This window comes from Musa acuminata, chromosome BXJ1-3 (assembly GCF_036884655.1).
Source record: "Musa acuminata AAA Group cultivar baxijiao chromosome BXJ1-3, Cavendish_Baxijiao_AAA, whole genome shotgun sequence".
Classification (NCBI taxonomy): Eukaryota; Viridiplantae; Streptophyta; class Magnoliopsida; order Zingiberales; family Musaceae; genus Musa; species Musa acuminata.
This window is the reverse complement of record NC_088329.1, coordinates 1,994,078-2,000,407: the sequence shown is the minus strand read 5'-3', so window position 1 is coordinate 2,000,407 and position 6,330 is coordinate 1,994,078. Positions and strand designations below refer to the sequence as shown.

Genomic DNA, 6,330 nt, shown 5'->3' with positions numbered 1-6,330 from the left:
AATGATGTATGTAGATTGGAAGCAATTGATACCGCCACACATTTAGATGGAAAAGACCGAGTCAATGTTGACAAGTCAAAATGTCAATTTCATTGACTTGGAACGATTCAACGGAGTCAACTGTTTTTGTCAGATTCTGCATACCCATTTAGTCTATATTTGTCCACAGAACCAAAGAATTCTTCGATTAATTTATTTCATTTTTAATATCAGTTCAATATCAATAAAAAATGTACCCTTTAATATTATTAAAAATGAAATACAAAATAAATATTGAACACTCTCGAGTTATATATATGATTCGATATCAATGTCATGAGAATTTCATAGATAATCCAAGAGTGAGACATGAAATTTGTCCTTCATGGAATAAATTTCCTCCACGAGACAATGACATATTCTTTAAATTAAAATTTAAAAGTAATTCTTTTATACAACTGGAAAACATATAGATATATTAATATAATAACATTTTCAAAAACAATATCTATCACATCAACAACTGGTTTTAGTCCAATAATCCCTCTTCCATTCTCATCCAACATTTATTGAAATTTTATGATATCCATTTTTTCTTTCAAAACCCAAGTAAATAATGAAAAGAAACAAGAAACAAAATGAGGAATCTGATCATGAAGAAGAAGGAAGAAAAATGATAAATTAAATAATCAATAAAATTAATTAAAAATACTTTATGTATTCAATTTTTTTAACTCAAGTTTTCTATTGGTGAAATTAGGGGTAATCAGTAAATCTAGAGTTAAAAAACCACATATATATATATATTATAATAATAATAATAATAATAATAATTTCTTTAGAAAATACTCATATTTTGAGTATTTCTCAATTGGTACCCCTAATTTACTTTTTTCTTAAATGGTATCACTATTTTGATTACTATAATAAAAACACTGTAAAACCTATATAAAATATTATAAATAATCTAAATAGATTTCTAACCTCAATCACACTAATTACAAGACTAAAAATATGATAGTATAATTGCCTATGAACAATAACAATCAAAGGAATATGATATGATGTCATTTACAGTGTTTCTCAATAACATTCATTCATTCAATATATTAATAAAGTACTATAAATATTATTTTAAAATATTTCAAACGAGTCAATTGAAACACACTATAATAGTTGAAAACTGATAAAAAAAATGAAAAAAAACATCCTTGTAGGATAGGAATTTGACTAAGATGTCAGTCAAACGTATACGCAACGTTACCTCATATCCCCATATATATATATATATATATCTAATTTATCATCAAAGCTTAAATCTCTCTTTTTATTCTGCCCAATAGCACCATCCATTGCAAAAGAGATATATTTATTCCTCATGGCTTTAGAGTCACAAATCATCATTCGTTTATGTGGTCCAATTAGATTCGTTAATCATCCTCAAGTCCACATCCATTTCAACTTTGAATATATATTTATTTTTTGTAAATACTTTGAATAATTAATTGTAGCTACACAAATATCTTAAATTCTAAACCTAATTAACATCTACACTTTCTTTCTTCACTTTAAGAATAGAAATACTCTATAGTGGTAGTAGTAGCAGAAACATTAATAATAAAAAAATATTTTTTATTATTATTTCTTCTCAAAAAGGTATTTTGAACTTTTTTAGGATAGCTCCTCTTTACCTTTTCAAATGATATATATATATATATATATATATATATATATATATATATATATATATATATATATATATATATATACACACACATGAATTTAAAGCTACATGAAAAAATTAAAATTTTTATAATAATTTTTTTTATAACTAGTCAAAATCATCCAAACTCTTTTATAAATTACTTTTTTTAAAATATTAAAATTTATGATAAGATTAATAATTAAGATATATGGGATGGACACTAATTAGAACTCCATTACACTTTTATCGAATAAAATAATATTATTTTTTATTAATAAAAAATATTATAACTAGGTGATATCTTCCCTGATAAATTAACAAAATAAAAGGATCTAAATTTAAGATTAAGTAAAAGACAATAATTTATGTTATTATTTATTTTATTATATATACAATTATACATTAATATTAATATTTGTATTTTATTGTTCTTAAAAATTATAAATAAATAAATAAATAATTATTACCACTCTCCATTTATGCCTCTATCGTTCGGTCGATATGAGAAGGTGGAGATCGTCTCACAGACATTCCCCCGCCCCATGGAGCCCCCGGTGGAGGTCGGTGCTCCGGCTGAGGCCGTCGGCAACAGCCTCTCCCCGAACTCGCTGGTCGCTCAGTGGTCCGAGTCCGCGGCCGCCACGAAGCTTCAGACGGTCTACCGCAGCTATCGAACCCGACGCAGGCTGGCCGACTCCGCGGTCGTAGCCGAAGAGCTCTGGTTTGTCGCCTCTCTTGGCGTCCTGATTGATCTTTAGATGTACGGTGTTTTCACTTGTTTTGCTTGTGTGGTTGGGGCGTATACGGAAGGTGGCAGGTGATGGACTTCGCTCGACTCAACCACAGCACCGTGTCGTTCTTCGACCACATGAAGCAGGAGACGCCCGTCTCGCGCTGGAATCGTGTTAGATTGAATGCTTCGAAGGCTCGTTACTCCTCTTGCTTTCTTTCTTTCTTTCTTTTCATCTTTACTTTTTAAATATTCTGGTAATAAGCAAATCAAAACCAATTCTTTGGTTGATTGATCAAGGGTTGGTATTTTTGGTGAACTACAGGTTGGTCAAGGATCATCCAAGGACGCCAAAGCTCTGGAGCTGGCTTTTCAGCACTGGATTGAAGCTGTAAGTACACATGTTTCTTTTGCTTGCGGTTTTCTTACCGTTCTTGATTTGCTACAGGTTTATACCTCTAGTCAAAAGGTCTCTCTTTTTTTTGGATTGATGAAAAGTCATAGGTCATAACTACCTTTTTCTTTGTTTGTTCCCGTTCCAACTCTGGGCTTTTACAAAGTACGCAAGTTTCTTTACTGTTCTTGATTTGCTACGGGAGGTTTGCATTTCTAGTCAAAAGTTATATTTTTGTTTATCAGAGAAAATTCATAGGGTCAGTAAACCGATCTTTTTTTGCTTTTGACTTTTACTATGTTTTTGTTCCTACTCTGTTTGTGTGGCAAATTCCCAAGTTGTCAATAACTTAGCTGGAAGACACTCTGGAACCTTAGTTCAGAATTAGGAATGACCTGTGTCTTGATTTATCAATTTTGATACAAGTTTTTGTGCCTGATTTGGTGTAGAGTCCTGAAACTCATGCTTGTAACTTGGATATGAAAATTGAGATCACACAAATAGATGAACTTTTTGTTATTTGTTTGCAATTTATTTATTTTTACATTTTAGATTGATCCGAGACATCGGTATGGACATAACTTGCATTTCTACTATGACGAATGGTGTAAAAGCAAAGCTGGGCAACCTTTCTTCTATTGGTAAGCACTAAAACCCATCTACTTAGTTCAGGGCCATGGTTTTTCTCTTTCATGGATTCTTGTTTTGTTTTGATGCCATCTTTAGAAGTGAATTCAAATCCAGTGGAAATGGTAATGATAAAATATTCTATAACTTCGAAGATAAAAGTTTTGATATGATGCACAGGATCTGGATGATATTTGTGATACAACCACGAAGCTGGTTAATCATTATAAAGTAGAGAATTTTTCATAATTTTTCATTCATTTTCCTTTGTGTTAGCAAAGGCCTTGGTTGCATGTGATCCAAAGAAAGCATGCTGTAAAATATAAGCACAGAAATATTTTGACAACTGCTCCAACTAATAATCCATGCCTTTAACAGTCTTTGCGGTTCATATTGTCATTCAAGGAGCACTTGTACAATTTTTGGTCATGTTGAAGGGATGTTCTTCAGAAATGATTTAGTTGTGATGTTTTGAGCTAAGCTCTGCATACAATTTTTGAAACAGATTGCCCTCAAGGTTTGGATGCCACTTTCCGACATAAGTTACCGAATTTTAGAGCTCACATTTTATTTGGAAATGAATCCATGTGCTAAAGGCTTTGATCCAACATTGGCAAGAATGTCCTATCAAGGAGAGAATGATATGCATCTGGGTTAGCATTTAGATGGGAAGTGCATGCAGGTACATAAATATTGAATGGTGGTTAGTGGAGAGTTTTACATATCCAGCGCTATTATGAATCAAACGGTGATGAGAGTGAAGCCCGTGATTAGCCATGTTAATTGCAAAGTAGTTGATTCAAGTAGTGAGCTACTTTATATAGTGAAAAAAATCACTATTTTTTTATTAAAACAATAATCTTCTGACATTCATGTAGGCTGGATATTGGTGATGGAAGAGAGTTGGATCTTAAAGATTGCCCAAGGTCAATTCTTTGTACGCAATATGTCAAGTATCTTAGTCCTGTAAGATCTCTTTCCTTTTCTATCACTTTAATTCTTTAACATGAGTTAAAATAGGATACAACATCTTTTCAAGGTGACATAAAGACTGCCAACTTTATAATTGCTTTACTAATTCTGATTGATGCAAGATCTTATAAACCATAGTCATACTAAATCTGTAGATTAGTTTAGAGCACTCTACCATTACCTCCTGTGGATGGGTGGATAAGTTGATGAAAGAAACTTCTCTTGTGGAAAAAATAAATGGCAGGGATGTTCCTCCACTTCTTAGAGTACAACATGCACATTTTTCTGAAGATTTTAAAAGATGCATAATTTTATCAACTTGTTATTGCTTGTGATGGAAAACATAAGCACCTTATTTCAATTATGAAAGATATCTTTTAGCCATTTTTCTTTCTTTATGGGACAACAGCTCCAGATTGTCAACTCAGTGTCTCACTTTCTGTAGCAAGAGCGGGGGCACTATGAATATGTTCTGATGGACGGTAAAGTTGTCCATAGACATTCTGGAGTGCTTCTTGATACCACTTCAGCAACTAAAGGAGCAAAATGGATTTTTGTCATGAGCACAACCAAGGTCTTGTATGCTGGCCAGGTAGGTGGTATTAAACTCATAGGATTTCCCCCCTGCATTCGTAGTTGGATTAGTAGTAATGCATTGGTTGCATTATCCTTCTTGTTGCTTACTTTAAATTCAATAACTATCTGTTCTTATGTTTAGAAGAAGAAAGGAATCTTTCACCATTCCAGCTTCCTCGCTGGAGGAGCTACCATAGCAGCTGGAAGGTTCACTGCTGAAAAGGGGATACTCAAGGTAGCATATACAAACACTCGGACAATGAACTTCAAATTTTATCCAGCATGTTCTGCCTTGGTAGAGATTCGGCATATAAAAACCCTTTTGCTTTTCTTAGGTACTTTGACAATATGTTTCATAGTTCTAGAACTTGGTTGAACGCCTGAATGAGTCTGTTCCAATTTGCTAAGATTCATATTGCCGAGATCCTTTCAATTATCAACAGAATCTGATAAATGTAGATAAGACTGTTCAAGTGGATCACTCACTTGATTGCTTTGTGTTATGAGCCTTTTCTTTTATAAGGTTGGCTGGTTTGCAGTGCATTTGGGCCTACAGTGGACATTACCGACCTACCGAGGATAATTTTAACTACTTCTTGAGCTTCCTTGAACAAAATGGGGTTAATCTGAATGAAACTCAGGTACATTGCAATACCTTTTCAAAGTAGTGTTGCAGCAATGACTATTGAGGAACTGATGGGTTATTCTCAGAAGAGTCTTGCTAATATTTTCTTTCTATCTGAATTAATCCTCAGATACTATCATCATCAAATGAAGATTACTATGATGACACAAATCCAACTCAACTAGAAAAGGTGATTGAAGCTATGGAAGTTTCTAAAACTCCATGGCCACTTCTACCTACAGAGATCACAGCTACAGAACCAAGTGTGGCATCTCAAGGCACTGGCACTCTTCAAGTTGAATATAAAAGAAACTTGTCTGGCGGCCTCAAAAGTCCAATACCAGAGGTGCCGGAGAAAGTAATACTGGAAAGGATCGATTCAAAGAGGAAAACGCGTTCATATCAGTTGGGGCATCAGCTTTCTAACAAATGGTGCAGTGGGGCTGGTCCAAGAATTGGTTGTGTTGCGGATTATCCATTGCAGGTCAGACTACAAGCCCTCAGAGTTTGTAAATCTTTCAGCTAGAGTGACTACCCCATCCAAAATCCTCATGGCTGCCTGATGTGCATTTGTCATGTCAAGAAAACTGGTGATTCAAAGAAGACTGAAAATCTGTGTTAGTGTATGCAATGCGATAGATACATAGCATACTCATCCTTGAATTGTTTTGAGACAAATACTGGCAGTTAATCCACAAGATCAATGAATGATTTTAGTTTGA

General features: G+C 33.6%; 1 pseudogene; it reads left to right on the top strand.

Annotated features, from left to right (window-relative positions):
- The first annotated feature begins 2,185 nt into the window (after positions 1-2,185).
- LOC135615901 (IQ domain-containing protein IQM3-like) lies at positions 2,186-6,330 on the top strand (annotated as a pseudogene).